Here is a 19,078-nt window from a genome sequence, read left to right as displayed (position 1 = left end):
TACAGCACAGCTCAGTCATCCATGTAGCATGATGCACAGCCCATAGTCCTCCATATAGTATAATGCATAACATAGTCCTCCATATAATATACAGCACAGCTCAGTCATCCATGTAGCATGATGCACAGCCCATAGTCCTCCATAAAGTATAATGCATCACATAGTCCTCCATATAATATACAGCACAGCTCAGTCATCCATGTAGCATGATGCACAGCCCATAGTCCTCCATATAGTATAATGCATCACATAGTCCTCCATATAATATACAGCACAGCTCAGTCATCCATGTAGAATGATGCACAGCCCATAGTCCTCAATATAATATACAGCACAGCTCAGTCATCCATGTAGCATGATGCACAGCCCATAGTCCTCCATATAATATACAGCACAGCTCAGTCATCCATGTAGCATGATGCACAGCACATAGTCCTCCATATAGTATAATGCATCACATAGTCCTCCATATAATATACAGCACAGCTCAGTCATCCATGTAGCATGATGCACAGCCCATAGTCCTCCATATAGTATAATGCATCACATAGTCCTCCATATAATATACAGCGCAGCTCAGTCATCCATGTAGCATGATGCAGAGCCCATAGTCCTCCATATAGTATAATGCATCACATAGTCCTCCATATAATATACAGCACAGCTCAGTCATCCATGTAGAATGATGCACAGCCCATAGTCCTCCATATAGTATAATGCATCACATAGTCCTCCATATAATGTACAGCACAGCTCAGTCATCCATTTAGCATGATGCACAGCCCATAGTCCTCCATATAATATACAGCACAGCTCAGTCATCCATGTAGAATGATGCACAGCCCATAGTCCTCCATATAGTATAATGCATCACATAGTCCTCCATATAATATACAACACAGCTCAGTCATCCATGTAGCATGATGCACAGCCCATAGTCCTCCATAAAGTATAATGCATCACATAGTCCTCCATATAATACACAGCACAGCTCAGTCATCCATGTAGAATGATGCACAGCCCATAGTCCTCCATATAATATACAGCACAGCTCAGTCATCCATGTAGCATGATGCACAGCCCATAGTCCTCCATATAGTATAATGCATCACATAGTCCTCCATATAATGTACAGCACAGCTCAGTCATCCATGTAGCATGATGCACAGCCCATAGTCCTCCATATAGTATAATGCATCACATAGTCCTCCATATAATACACAGCACAGCTCAATCATCCATGTAGCATGATGCACAGCCCATAGTCCTCCATATAGTATAATGCATCACATAGTCCTCCATATAATATACAGCACAGCTCAGTCATCCATGTAGCATGATGCACAGCCCATAGTCCTCCATATAGTATAATGCATCACATAGTCCTCCATATAATGTACAGCACAGCTCAGTCATCCATGTAGCATGATGCACAGCCCATAGTCCTCCATATAATATAATGCATCACATAGTCCTCCATATAATATACAGCACAGCTCAGTCATCCATGTAGTATAATGCACAGCCCATAGTCCTCCATATAGTATAATGCATCACATAGTCCTCCATATAATATACAGCACAGCTCAGTCATCCATGTAGCATGATGCACAGCCCATAGTCCTCCATATAATATAATGCATCACATAGTCCTCCATATAATATACAGCACAGCTCAGTCATCCATGTAGTATAATGCACAGCCCATAGTCCTCCATATAGTATAATGCATCACATAGTCCTCCATATAATATACAGCGCAGCTCAGCCATCCATGTAGCATGATGCACAGCCCATAGTCCTCCATAAAGTATAATGCATCACATAGTCCTCCATATAATATACAGCACAGATCAGTCATCTATGTAGCATGATGCACAGCCCATAGTCCTCCATATAGTATAATGCATCACATAGTCCTCCATATAATGTACAGCACAGCTCAGTCATCCATGTAGTATAATGCACAGCCCATAGTCCTCCATATAGTATAATGCATCACATAGTCCTCCATATAATATACAGCACAGCTCAGTCATCCATGTAGCATGATGCACAGCCCATAGTCCTCCATAAAGTATAATGCATCACATAGTCCTCCATATAATATACAGCACAGATCAGTCATCTATGTAGCATGATGCACAGCCCATTGTCCTCCATATAGTATAATGCATCACATAGTCCTCCATATAATATACAGCACAGCTCAGCCATCCATGTAGCATGATGCACAGCCCATAGTCCTCCATATAATATACAGCACAGCTCAGTCATCCATGTAGCATGATGCACAGCCCATAGTCCTCCATATAGTATAATGCATCACATAGTCCTCCATATAATATACATCACAGCTCAGTCATCCATGTAGAATGATGCACAGCCCATAGTCCTCCATATAGTATAATGCATCACATAGTCCTCCATATAATGTACAGCACAGCTCAGTCATCCATGTAGCATGATGCACAGCCCATAGTCCTCCATATAATATACAGCACAGCTCAGTCATCCATGTAGCATGATGCACAGCCCATAGTCCTCCATGTAGTATAATGCATCACATAGTCCTCCATATAATACACAGCACAGCTCAGTCATCCATGTAGTATAATGCACAGCCCATAGTCCTCCATATAGTATAATGCATCACATAGTCCTCCATATAATATACAGCACAGCTCAGTCATCCATGTAGCATTAGGCACAGCCCATAGTCCTCCATATAGTATAATGCATCACATAGTCCTCCATATAATATACAGCACAGCTCAGCCATCCATGTAGCATGATGCACAGCCCATAGTCCTCCATAAAGTATAATGCATCACATAGTCCTCCATATAATACACAGCACAGCTCAGTCATCCATGTAGCATGATGCACAGCCCATAGTCCTCCATATAGTATAATGCATCACATAGTCCTCCATATAATATACAGCACAGCTCAGCCATCCATGTAGCATGATGCACAGCCCATAGTCCTCCATAAAGTATAATGCATCACATAGTCCTCCATATAATACACAGCATAGCTCAGTCATCCATGTAGAATGATGCACAGCACATAGTCCTCCATATAGTATAATGCATCATATAGTCCTCCATATAATACACAGCATAGCTCAGTCATCCATGTAGAATGATGCACAGCCCATAGTCCTCCATAAAGTATAATGCATCACATAGTCCTCCATATAATATACAGCACAGCTCAGTCATCCATGTAGCATGATGCACAGACCATAGTCCTCCATATAGTATAATGCATAACATAGTCCTCCATATAATATACAGCACAGCTCAGTCATCCATGTAGAATGATGCACAGCCCATAGTCCTCCATATAATATACAGCACAGCTCAGTCATCCATGTAGCATGATGCACAGCCCATAGTCCTCCATAAAGTATAATGCATCACATAGTCCTCCATATAATATACAGCACAGCTCAGTCATCCATGTAGCATGATGCACAGCCCATAGTCCTCCATATAGTATAATGCATCACATAGTCCTCCATATAATATACAGCACAGCTCAGTCATCCATGTAGAATGATGCACAGCCCATAGTCCTCAATATAATATACAGCACAGCTCAGTCATCCATGTAGCATGATGCACAGCCCATAGTCCTCCATATAATATACAGCACAGCTCAGTCATCCATGTAGCATGATGCACAGCCCATAGTCCTCCATATAGTATAATGCATCACATAGTCCTCCATATAATGTACAGCACAGCTCAGTCATCCATGTAGCATGATGCACAGCACATAGTCCTCCATATAGTATAATGCATCACATAGTCCTCCATATAATATACAGCGCAGCTCAGTCATCCATGTAGCATGATGCAGAGCCCATAGTCCTCCATATAGTATAATGCATCACATAGTCCTCCATATAATATACAGCACAGCTCAGTCATCCATGTAGAATGATGCACAGCACATAGTCCTCCATATAGTATAATGCATCACATAGTCCTCCATATAATATACAGCACAGCTCAGTCATCCATGTAGCATGATGCACAGCCCATAGTCCTCCATATAGTATAATGCATCACATAGTCCTCCATATAATGTACAGCACAGCTCAGTCATCCATTTAGCATGATGCACAGCCCATAGTCCTCCATATAATATACAGCACAGCTCAGTCATCCATGTAGAATGATGCACAGCCCATAGTCCTCCATATAGTATAATGCATCACATAGTCCTCCATATAATATACAACACAGCTCAGTCATCCATGTAGCATGATGCACAGCCCATAGTCCTCCATATAGTATAATGCACAGCCCATAGTCCTCCATATAATATACAGCGCAGCTCAGTCATCCATGTAGTATAATGCACAGCCCATAGTCCTCCATATAGTATAATGCATCACATAGTCCTCCATATAATGTACAGCACTGTTCAGTCATCCATGTAGTATAATGCACAGCCCATAGTCCTCCACATAGTATAATGCATCACATAGTCCTCCATATAATATACAGCACAGCTCAGTCATCCATGTAGCATGATGCACAGCCCATAGTCCTCTATAAAGTATAATGCATCACATAGTCCTCCATATAATATACAGCACAGCTCAGTCATCCATGTAGCATGATGCAGAGCCCATAGTCCTCCATATAGTATAATGCATCACTTAGTCCTCCATATAATATACAGCACTGCTCAGTCATCCATGTAGCATGATGCAGAGCCCATAGTCCTCCATATAGTATAATGCACAGCCCATAGTCCTCCATATAATATACAGCGCAGCTCAGTCATCCATGTAGTATAATGCACAGCCCATAGTCCTCCATATAGTATAATGCATCACATAGTCCTCCATATAATGTACAGCACAGCTCAGTCATCCATGTAGCATGATGCACAGCCCATAGTCCTCCATATAGTATAATGCATCACATAGTCCTCCATATAATACACAGCACAGCTCAGTCATCCATGTAGCATGATGCACAGCCCATAGTCCTCCATAAAGTATAATGCATCACATAGTCCTCCATATAATATACAGCACAGCTCAGTCATCCATGTAGCATGATGCACAGCCCATAGTCCTCCATATAGTATAATGCATCACATAGTCCTCCATATAATATACAGCACAGCTCAGTCATCCATGTAGAATAATGCACAGCCCATAGTCCTCCATAAAGTATAATGCATCACATAGTCCTCCATATAATATACAGCACAGCTCAGTCATTCATGTAGCATGATGCACAGCCCATAGTCCTCCATATAGTATAATGCATCACATAGTCCTCCATATAATATACAGCACAGCTCAGTCATCCATGTAGCATGATGCACAGCCCATAGTCCTCCATAAAGTATAATGCATCACATAGTCCTCCATATAATATACAGCACAGCTCAGTCATCCATGTAGCATGATGCACAGCCCATAGTCCTCCATATAGTATAATGCATCACATAGTCCTCCATATAATGTACAGCACAGCTCAGTCATCCATGTAGCATGATGCACAGCCCATAGTCCTCCATATAGTATAATGCATCACATAGTCCTCCATATAATACACAGCACAGCTCAGTCATCCATGTAGCATGATGCACAGCCCATAGTCCTCCATATAGTATAATGCATCACATAGTCCTCCATATAATATACAGCACAGCTCAGTCATCCATGTAGAATGATGCACAGCCCATAGTCCTCCATATAGTATAATGCATCACATAGTCCTCCATATAATATACAGCACAGCTCAGTCATCCATGTAGTATAATGCACAGCGCAAAGTCCTCCATATAGTATAATGCATCACATAGTCCTCCATATAATGTACAGCACAGCTCAGTCATCCATGTAGCATGATGCACAGCCCATAGTCCTCCATATAGTATATTGCATCACATAGTCCTCCATATAATATACAGCACAGCTCAGTCATCCATGTAGCATGATGCACAGCCCATAGTCCTCCATATAATATAATGCATCACATAGTCCTCCATATAATATACAGCACAGCTCAGCCATCCATGTAGCATGATGCACAGCCCATAGTCCTCCATATAGTATATTGCATCACATAGTCCTCCATATAATATACAGCACAGCTCAGTCATCCATGTAGTATAATGCACAGCCCATAGTCCTCCATAAAGTATAATGCATCACATAGTCCTCCATATAATATACAGCACAGCTCAGTCATCCATGTAGTATAATGCACAGCCCATAGTCCTCCATATAGTATAATGCATCACATAGTCCTCCATATAATATACAGCACAGCTCAGCCATCCATGTAGCATGATGCACAGCCCATAGTCCTCCATAAAGTATAATGCATCACATAGTCCTCCATATAATATACAGCACAGATCAGTCATCTATGTAGCATGATGCACAGCCCATTGTCCTCCATATAGTATAATGCATCACATAGTCCTCCATATAATATACAGCACAGCTCAGCCATCCATGTAGCATGATGCACAGCCCATAGTCCTCCATAAAGTATAATGCATCACATAGTCCTCCATATAATGTACAGCACTGCTCAGTCATCCATGTAGCATGATGCACAGCCCATAGTCCTCCATATAGAATAAAGCATCACATAGTCCTCCATATAATATACAGCACAGCTCAGTCATCCATGTAGCATGATGCACAGCCCATAGTCCTCCATATAGTATAATGCATCACATAGTCCTCCATATAATGTACAGCACAGCTCAGTCATCCATGTAGCATGATGCACAGCCCATAGTCCTCCATATAATATACAGCACAGCTTAGTCATCCATGTAGCATGATGCACAGCCCATAGTCCTCCATGTAGTATAATGCATCACATAGTCCTCCATATAATATACAGCACAGCTCAGTCATCCATGTAGCATGATGCACAGCCCATAGTCCTCCATAAAGTATAATGCATCACATAGTCCTCCATATAATATACAGCACAGCTCAGTCATCCATGTAGCATGATGCACACCCCATAGTCCTCCATATAGTATAATGCATCACATAGTCCTCCATATAATATACAGCGCAGCTCAGTCATCCATGTAGCATGATGCACAGCCCATAGTCCTCCATATAGTATAATGCATCACATAGTCCTCCATATAATACACAGCACAGCTCAGTCATCCATGTAGCATGATGCACAGCCCATAGTCCTCCATATAGTATAATGCATCACATAGTCCTCCATATAATATACAGCACAGCTCAGTCATCCATGTAGAATGATGCACAGCCCATAGTCCTCCATATAGTATAATGCATCACATAGTCCTCCATATAATATACAGCACAGCTCAGTCATCCATGTAGCATGATGCACAGCCCATAGTCCTCCATATAATATACAGCACAGCTCAGTCATCCATGTAGAATGATGCACAGCCCATAGTCCTCCATATAATATAATACATCACATAGTCCTCCATATAATATACAGCACAGCTCAGTCATCCATGTAGTATAATGCACAGCCCATAGTCCTCCATATAATATACAGCACAGCTCAGTCATCCATGTAGTATAATGCACAGCCCATAGTCCTCCATATAATGTACAGCACAGCCCATAGTCCTCCATATAGTATAATGCATCACATAGTCCTCCATATAATATACAGCACAGCTCAGTCATCCATGTAGCATGATGCACAGCCCATAGTCCTCCATAAAGTATAATGCATCACATAGTCCTCCATATAATATACAGCACAGATCAGTCATCTATGTAGCATGATGCACAGCCCATTGTCCTCCATATAGTATAATGCATCACATAGTCCTCCATATAATATACAGCACAGCTCAGCCATCCATGTAGCATGATGCACAGCCCATAGTCCTCCTTAAAGTATAATGCATCACATAGTCCTCCATATAATGTACAGCACTGCTCAGTCATCCATGTAGCATGATGCACAGCCCATAGTCCTCCATATAGTATAATGCATCACATAGTCCTCCATATAATATACAGCACAGCTCAGTCATCCATGTAGCATGATGCACAGCCCATAGTCCTCCATATAGTATAATGCATCACATAGTCCTCCATATAATGTACAGCACAGCTCAGTCATCCATGTAGCATGATGCACAGCCCATAGTCCTCCATATAATATACAGCACAGCTCAGTCATCCATGTAGCATGATGCACAGCCCATAGTCCTCCATGTAGTATAATGCATCACATAGTCCTCCATATAATACACAGCACAGCTCAGTCATCCATGTAGTATAATGCACAGCCCATAGTCCTCCATATAGTATAATGCATCACATAGTCCTCCATATAATATACAGCACAGCTCAGTCATCCATGTAGCATGATGCACAGCCCATAGTCCTCCATGTAGTATAATGCATCACATAGTCCTCCATATAATACACAGCACAGCTCAGTCATCCATGTAGTATAATGCACAGCCCATAGTCCTCCATATAGTATAATGCATCACATAGTCCTCCATATAATATACAGCACAGCTCAGCCATCCATGTAGCATGATGCACAGCCCATAGTCCTCCATAAAGTATAATGCATCACATAGTCCTCCATATAATACACAGCACAGCTCAGTCATCCATGTAGAATGATGCACAGCACATAGTCCTCCATATAGTATAATGCATCATATAGTCCTCCATATAATATACAGCACAGCTCAGCCATCCATGTAGCATGATGCACAGCCCATAGTCCTCCATAAAGTATAATGCATCACATAGTCCTCCATATAATACACAGCACAGCTCAGTCATCCATGTAGCATGATGCACAGCCCATAGTCCTCCATATAGTATAATGCATCACATAGTCCTCCATATAATGTACAGCACAGCTCAGTCATCCATGTAGAATGATGCACAGTCCATAGTCCTCCATATAGTATAATGCATCACATAGTCCTCCATATAATATACAGCACAGCTCAGTCATCCATGTAGCATGATGCACAGCACATAGTCCTCCATATAGTATAATGCATCATATAGTCCTCCATATAATACACAGCACAGCTCAGTCATCCATGTAGAATGATGCACAGCACATAGTCCTCCATATAGTATAATGCATCACATAGTCCTCCATATAATACACAGCACAGCTCAGTCATCCATGTAGAATGATGCACAGCCCATAGTCCTCCATATAATATACAGCACTGCTCAGTCATCCATGTAGCATGATGCACAGCCCATAGTCCTCCATATAGTATAATGCATTACATAGTCCTCCATATAATACACAGCACAGCTCAGTCATCCATGTAGAATGATGCACAGCCCATAGTCCTCCATATAATATACAGCACTGCTCAGTCATCCATGTAGCATGATGCACAGCCCATAGTCCTCCATATAGTATAATGCATCACATAGTCCTCCATATAATATACAGCACAGCTCAGTCATCCATGTAGAATGATGCACAGCCCATAGTCCTCCATATAGTATAATGCATCACATAGTCCTCCATATAATGTACAGCACAGCTCAGTCATCCATTTAGCATGATGCACAGCCCATAGTCCTCCATATAATATACAGCACAGCTCAGTCATCCATGTAGCATGATGCACAGCCCATAGTCCTCCATATAGTATAATGCATAACATAGTCCTCCATATAATATACAGCACAGCTCAGTCATCCATGTAGAATGATGCACAGCCCATAGTCCTCCATAAAGTATAATGCATCACATAGTCCTCCATATAATATACAGCACAGCTCAGTCATCCATGTAGCATGATGCACAGCCCATAGTCCTCCATAAAGTATAATGCATCACATAGTCCTCCATATAATATACAGCACAGCTCAGTCATCCATGTAGCATGATGCACAGCCCATAGTCCTCCATATAGTATAATGCATCACATAGTCCTCCATATAATATACAGCACAGCTCAGTCATCCTTGTAGAATGATGCACAGCCCATAGTCCTCAATATAATATACAGCACAGCTCAGTCATCCATGTAGAATGATGCACAGCGCATAGTCCTCCATATAGTATAATGCATCCCATAGTCCTCCATATAATATACAGCACAGCTCAGTCATCCATGTAGCATGATGCACAGACCATAGTCCTCCATAAAGTATAATGCATCACATAGTCCTCCATATAATACACAGCACAGCTCAGTCATCCATGTAGAATGATGCACAGCCCATAGTCCTCCATATAATATAGAGCACAGCTCAGTCATCCATGTAGCATGATGCACAGCCCATAGTCCTCCATATAGTATAATGCATCACATAGTCCTCCATATAATATACAGCGCAGCTCAGTCATCCATGTAGTATAATGCACAGCCCATAGTCCTCCATATAGTATAATGCTTCACATAGTCCTCCATATAATATACAGCACAGCTCAGCCATCCATGTAGCATGATGCACAGCCCATAGTCCTCCATAAAGTATAATGCATCACATAGTCCTCCATATAATATACAGCACAGCTCAGTCATCCATGTAGAATGATGCACAGCCCATAGTCCTCCATATAGTATAATGCATCACATAGTCCTCCATATAATGTACAGCACAGCTCAGTCATCCATTTAGCATGATGCACAGCCCATAGTCCTCCATATAATATACAGCACAGCTCAGTCATCCATGTAGAATGATGCACAGCCCATAGTCCTCCATATAGTATAATGCATCACATAGTCCTCCATATAATATACAGCACAGCTCAGTCATCCATGTAGAATGATGCACAGCCCATAGTCCTCAATATAATATACAGCACAGCTCAGTCATCCATGTAGAATGATGCACAGCCCATAGTCCTCCATATAGAATAATGCATCACATAGTCCTCCATATAATATACAGCACAGCTCAGTCATCCATGTAGCATGATGCACAGCCCATAGTCCTCCATATAGTATAATGCATCACATAGTCCTCCATATAATATACAGCACAGCTCAGTCATCCATGTAGAATGATGCACAGCCCATAGTCCTCCATATAGAATAATGCATCACATAGTCCTCCATATAATATACAGCACAGCTCAGTCATCCATGTAGAATGATGCACAGCCCATAGTCCTCCATATAATATACAGCACAGCTCAGTCATCCATGTAGCATGATGCACAGCCCATAGTCCTCCATAAAGTATAATGCATCACATAGTCCTCCATATAATATACAGCACAGCTCAGTCATTCATGTAGCATGATGCACAGCCCATAGTCCTCCATATAGTATAATGCATCACATAGTCCTCCATATAATATACAGCACAGCTCAGTCATCCATGTAGCATGATGCACAGCCCATAGTCCTCCATATAGTATAATGCATCACATAGTCCTCCATATAATATACAGCACAGCTCAGTCATCCATGTAGAATGATGCACAGCCCATAGTCCTCCATATAGTATAATGCATCACATAGTCCTCCATATAATGTACAGCACAGCTCAGTCATCCATGTAGCATGATGCACAGCCCATAGTCCTCCATATAGTATAATGCATAACATAGTCCTCCATATAATATACAGCACAGCTCAGTCATCCATATAGCATGATGCACAGCCCATAGTCCTCCATATAGTATAATGCATCACATAGTCCTCCATATAATATACAGCACAGCTCAGTCATCCATGTAGCATGATGCACAGCACATAGTCCTCCATATAGTATAATGCATCACATAGTCCTCCATATAATATACAGCGCAGCTCAGTCATCCATGTAGTATAATGCACAGCCCATAGTCCTCCATATAGTATAATGCTTCACATAGTCCTCCATATAATATACAGCTCAGCTCAGTCATCCATGTAGCATGATGCACAGCCCATAGTCCTCCATATAGTATAATGCACAGCCCATAGTCCTCCATATAATATACAGCGCAGCTCAGTCATCCATGTAGTATAATGCACAGCCCATAGTCCTCCATATAGTATAATGCATCACATAGTCCTCCATATAATGTACAGCACAGCTCAGTCATCCATGTAGTATAATGCACAGCCCATAGTCCTCCATATAGTATAATGCATCACATAGTCCTCCATATAATATACAGCACAGCTCAGTCATCCATGTAGCATGATGCACAGCCCATAGTCCTCCATAAAGTATAATGCATCACATAGTCCTCCATATAATATACAGCACAGCTCAGTCATCCATGTAGCATGATGCACAGCCCATAGTCCTCCATATAGTATAATGCATCACATAGTCCTCCATATAATGTACAGCACAGCTCAGTCATTCATGTAGCATGATGCACAGCCCATAGTCCTCCATATAGTATAATGCATCACATAGTCCTCCATATAATATACAGCACAGCTCAGTCATCCATGTAGCATGATGCACAGCCCATAGTCCTCCATATAGTATAATGCACAGCCCATAGTCCTCCATATAATATACAGCGCAGCTCAGTCATCCATGTAGTATAATGCACAGCCCATAGTCCTCCATATAGTATAATGCATCACATAGTCCTCCATATAATATACAGCACTGCTCAGTCATCCATGTAGCATGATGCAGAGCCCATAGTCCTCCATATAGTATAATGCACAGCCCATAGTCCTCCATATAATATACAGCGCAGCTCAGTCATCCATGTAGTATAATGCACAGCCCATAGTCCTCCATATAGTATAATGCATCACATAGTCCTCCATATAATGTACAGCACAGCTCAGTCATCCATGTAGCATGATGGAGAGCCCATAGTCCTCCATATAGTATACAGCGCAGCTCAGTCATCCATGTAGCATGATGCACAGCCCATAGTCCTCCATATAGTATAATGCATCACATAGTCCTCCATATAATATACAGCACAGCTCAGTCATCCATGTAGCATGATGCACAGCCCATAGTCCTCCATATAGTATAATGCATCAAATAGTCCTCCATATAATACACAGCACAGCTCAGTCATCCATGTAGCATGATGCACAGCCCATAGTCCTCCATAAAGTATAATGCATCACATAGTCCTCCATATAATATACAGCACAGCTCAGTCATCCATGTAGCATGATGCACAGCCCATAGTCCTCCATATAGTATAATGCATCACATAGTCCTCCATATAATATACAGCACAGCTCAGTCATCCATGTAGAATAATGCACAGCCCATAGTCCTCCATAAAGTATAATGCATCACATAGTCCTCCATATAATATACAGCACAGCTCAGTCATTCATGTAGCATGATGCACAGCCCATAGTCCTCCATATAGTATAATGCATCACATAGTCCTCCATATAATGTACAGCACAGCTCAGTCATCCATGTAGCATGATGCACAGCCCATAGTCCTCCATAAAGTATAATGCATCACATAGTCCTCCATATAATATACAGCACAGCTCAGTCATTCATGTAGCATGATGCACAGCCCATAGTCCTCCATATAGTATAATGCATCACATAGTCCTCCATATAATATACAGCACAGCTCAGTCATCCATGTAGCATGATGCACAGCCCATAGTCCTCCATATAGTATAATGCATCACATAGTCCTCCATATAATATACAGCACAGCTCAGTCATCCATGTAGCATGATGCACAGCCCATAGTCCTCCATAAAGTATAATGCATCACATAGTCCTCCATATAATATACAGCACAGCTCAGTCATCCATGTAGCATGATGCACAGCCCATAGTCCTCCATATAGTATAATGCATCACATAGTCCTCCATATAATACACAGCACAGCTCAGTCATCCATGTAGAATGATGCACAGCCCATAGTCCTCCATATAATATACAGCACAGCTCAGTCATCCATGTAGCATGATGCACAGCCCATAGTCCTCCATATAGTATAATGCATCACATAGTCCTCCATATAATACACAGCACAGCTCAGTCATCCATGTAGCATGATGCACAGCCCATAGTCCTCCATATAGTATAATGCATCACATAGTCCTCCATATAATATACAGCACAGCTCAGTCATCCATGTAGCATGATGCACAGCCCATAGTCCTCCATAAAGTATAATGCATCACATAGTCCTCCATATAATATACAGCACAGCTCAGTCATCCATGTAGCATGATGCACAGCCCATAGTCCTCCGTATAGTATAATGCATCACATAGTCCTCCATATAATATACAGCACAGCTCAGTCATCCATGTAGAATGATGCATAGCCCATAGTCCTCCATATAATATACAGCACAGCTCAGTCATCCATGTAGCATGATGCACAGCCCATAGTCCTCCATATAGTATAATGCATCCCATAGTCCTCCATATAATATACAGCACAGCTCAGTCATCCATGTAGCATGATGCACAGCCCATAGTCCTCCATATAGTATAATGCATCACATAGTCCTCCATATAATATACAGCACAGCTCAGTCATCCATGTAGAATAATGCACAGCCCATAGTCCTCCATAAAGTATAATGCATCACATAGTCCTCCATGTAATATACAGCACAGCTCAGTCATCCATGTAGCATGATGCACAGCCCATAGTCCTCCATATAATATACAGCACAGCTCAGTCATCCATGTAGCATGATGCACAGCCCATAGTCCTCCATGTAGTATAATGCATCACATAGTCCTCCATATAATGTACAGCACACCTCAGTCATCCATGTAGCATGATGCACAGCCCATAGTCCTCCATATAGTATAATGCATCACATAGTCCTCCATATAATATACAGCACAGCTCAGTCATCCATGTAGAATGATGCACAGCCCATAGTCCTCCATATAGTATAATGCATCACATAGTCCTCCATATAATGTACAGCACAGCTCAGTCATCCATGTAGCATGATGCACAGCCCATAGTCCTCCATAAAGTATAATGCATCACATAGTCCTCCATATAATATACAGCACAGCTCAGTCATTCATGTAGCATGATGCACAGCCCATAGTCCTCCATATAGTATAATGCATCACATAGTCCTCCATATAATATACAGCACAGCTCAGTCATCCATGTAGCATGATGCACAGCCCATAGTCCTCCATATAGTATAATGCATCACATAGTCCTCCATATAATATACAGCACAGCTCAGTCATCCATGTAGCATGATGCACAGCCCATAGTCCTCCATAAAGTATAATGCATCACATAGTCCTCCATATAATATACAGCACAGCTCAGTCATCCATGTAGCATGATGCACAGCCCATAGTCCTCCATATAGTATAATGCATCACATAGTCCTCCATATAATGTACAGCACAGCTCAGTCATCCATGTAGCATGATGCACAGCCCATAGTCCTCCATATAATATACAGCACAGCTCAGTCATCCATGTAGCATGATGCACAGCCCATAGTCCTCCATAAAGTATAATGCATCACATAGTCCTCCATATAATATACAGCACAGCTCAGTCATCCATGTAGCATGATGCACAGCCCATAGTCCTCCATATAGTATAATGCATCACATAGTCCTCCATATAATACACAGCACAGCTCAGTCATCCATGTAGAATGATGCACAGCCCATAGTCCTCCATATAATATACAGCACAGCTCAGTCATCCATGTAGCATGATGCACAGCCCATAGTCCTCCATATAGTATAATGCATCACATAGTCCTCCATATAATACACAGCACAGCTCAGTCATCCATGTAGCATGATGCACAGCCCATAGTCCTCCATATAGTATAATGCATCACATAGTCCTCCATATAATATACAGCACAGCTCAGTCATCCATGTAGCATGATGCACAGCCCGTAGTCCTCCATATAGTATAATGCATCACATAGTCCTCCATATAATACACAGCACAGCTCAGTCATCCATGTAGCATGATGCACAGCCCATAGTCCTCCATATAACACACAGCACAGCTCAGTCATCCATGTAGCATGATGCACAGCCCATAGTCCTCCATAAAGTATAATGCATCACATAGTCCTCCATATAATATACAGCACAGCTCAGTCATCCATGTAGCATGATGCACAGCCCATAGTCCTCCATATAGTATAATGCATCACATAGTCCTCCATATAATACACAGCACAGCTCAGTCATCCATGTAGAATGATGCATAGCCCATAGTCCTCCATATAATATACAGCACAGCTCAGTCATCCATGTAGCATGATGCACAGCCCATAGTCCTCCATATAGTATAATGCATCCCATAGTCCTCCATATAATATACAGCACAGCTCAGTCATCCATGTAGCATGATGCACAGCCCATAGTCCTCCATATAGTATAATGCATCACATAGTCCTCCATATAATATACAGCACAGCTCAGTCATCCATGTAGAATAATGCACAGCCCATAGTCCTCCATAAAGTATAATGCATCACATAGTCCTCCATATAATATACAGCACAGCTCAGTCATCCATGTAGCATGATGCACAGCCCATAGTCCTCCATATAATATACAGCACAGCTCAGTCATCCATGTAGCATGATGCACAGCCCATAGTCCTCCATGTAGTATAATGCATCACATAGTCCTCCATATAATGTACAGCACACCTCAGTCATCCATGTAGCATGATGCACAGCCCATAGTCCTCCATATAGTATAATGCATCACATAGTCCTCCATATAATATACAGCACAGCTCAGTCATCCATGTAGAATGATGCACAGCCCATAGTCCTCCATATAGTATAATGCATCACATAGTCCTCCATATAATGTACAGCACAGCTCAGTCATCCATGTAGCATGATGCACAGCCCATAGTCCTCCATGTAGTATAATGCATCACATAGTCCTCCATATAATACACAGCACAGCTCAGTCATCCATGTAGTATAATGCACAGCCCATAGTCCTCCATATAGTATAATGCATCACATAGTCCTCCATATAATATACAGCACAGCTCAGTCATCCATGTAGCATTAGGCACAGCCCATAGTCCTCCATATAGTATAATGCATCACATAGTCCTCCATATAATATACAGCACAGCTCAGCCATCCATGTAGCATGATGCACAGCCCATAGTCCTCCATAAAGTATAATGCATCACATAGTCCTCCATATAATACACAGCACAGCTCAGTCATCCATGTAGCATGATGCACAGCCCATAGTCCTCCATATAGTATAATGCATCACATAGTCCTCCATATAATATACAGCACAGCTCAGCCATCCATGTAGCATGATGCACAGCCCATAGTCCTCCATAAAGTATAATGCATCACATAGTCCTCCATATAATACACAGCATAGCTCAGTCATCCATGTAGAATGATGCACAGCCCATAGTCCTCCATATAGTATAATGCATCATATAGTCCTCCATATAATACACAGCACAGCTCAGTCATCCATGTAGAATGATGCACAGCCCATAGTCCTCCATAAAGTATAATGCATCACATAGTCCTCCATATAATACACAGCACAGCTCAGTCATCCATGTAGAATGATGCACAGCCCATAGTCCTCCATATAATATACAGCACAGCTCAGTCATCCATGTAGCATGATGCACAGCCCATAGTCCTCCATATAGTATAATGCATCACATAGTCCTCCATATAATACACAGCACAGCTCAGTCATCCATGTAGCATGATGCACAGCCCATAGTCCTCCATATAGTATAATGCATCACATAGTCCTCCATATAATATACAGCACAGCTCAGTCATCCATGTAGCATGATGCACAGCCCATAGTCCTCCATAAAGTATAATGCATCACATAGTCCTCCATATAATATACAGCACAGCTCAGTCATCCATGTAGCATGATGCACAGCCCATAGTCCTCCGTATAGTATAATGCATCACATAGTCCTCCATATAATATACAGCACAGCTCAGTCATCCATGTAGAATGATGCATAGCCCATAGTCCTCCATATAATATACAGCACAGCTCAGTCATCCATGTAGCATGATGCACAGCCCATAGTCCTCCATATAGTATAATGCATCCCATAGTCCTCCATATAATATACAGCACAGCTCAGTCATCCATGTAGCATGATGCACAGCCCATAGTCCTCCATATAGTATAATGCATCACATAGTCCTCCATATAATATACAGCACAGCTCAGTCATCCATGTAGAATAATGCACAGCCCATAGTCCTCCATAAAGTATAATGCATCACATAGTCCTCCATATAATATACAGCACAGCTCAGTCATCCATGTAGCATGATGCACAGCCCATAGTCCTCCATATAATATACAGCACAGCTCAGTCATCCATGTAGCATGATGCACAGCCCATAGTCCTCCATGTAGTATAATGCATCACATAGTCCTCCATATAATGTACAGCACACCTCAGTCATCCATGTAGCATGATGCACAGCCCATAGTCCTCCATATAGTATAATGCATCACATAGTCCTCCATATAATATACAGCACAGCTCAGTCATCCATGTAGAATGATGCACAGCCCATAGTCCTCCATATAGTATAATGCATCACATAGTCCTCCATATAATGTACAGCACAGCTCAGTCATCCATGTAGCATGATGCACAGCCCATAGTCCTCCATAAAGTATAATGCATCACATAGTCCTCCATATAATATACAGCACAGCTCAGTCATTCATGTAGCATGATGCACAGCCCATAGTCCTCCATATAGTATAATGCATCACATAGTCCTCCATATAATATACAGCACAGCTCAGTCATCCATGTAGCATGATGCACAGCCCATAGTCCTCCATATAGTATAATGCATCACATAGTCCTCCATATAATATACAGCACAGCTCAGTCATCCATGTAGCATGATGCACAGCCCATAGTCCTCCATAAAGTATAATGCATCACATAGTCCTCCATATAATATACAGCACAGCTCAGTCATCCATGTAGCATGATGCACAGCCCATAGTCCTCCATATAGTATAATGCATCACATAGTCCTCCATATAATGTACAGCACAGCTCAGTCATCCATGTAGCATGATGCACAGCCCATAGTCCTCCATATAATATACAGCACAGCTCAGTCATCCATGTAG

The sequence above is a fragment of the Phyllobates terribilis genome, unplaced genomic scaffold (genome assembly GCF_046119375.1).
Source record: "Phyllobates terribilis strain yellow unplaced genomic scaffold, ASM4611937v1 Scaffold_417__1_contigs__length_1623298, whole genome shotgun sequence".
Classification (NCBI taxonomy): domain Eukaryota; kingdom Metazoa; phylum Chordata; class Amphibia; order Anura; family Dendrobatidae; genus Phyllobates; species Phyllobates terribilis.
This window is presented reverse-complemented; position numbering follows the sequence as displayed.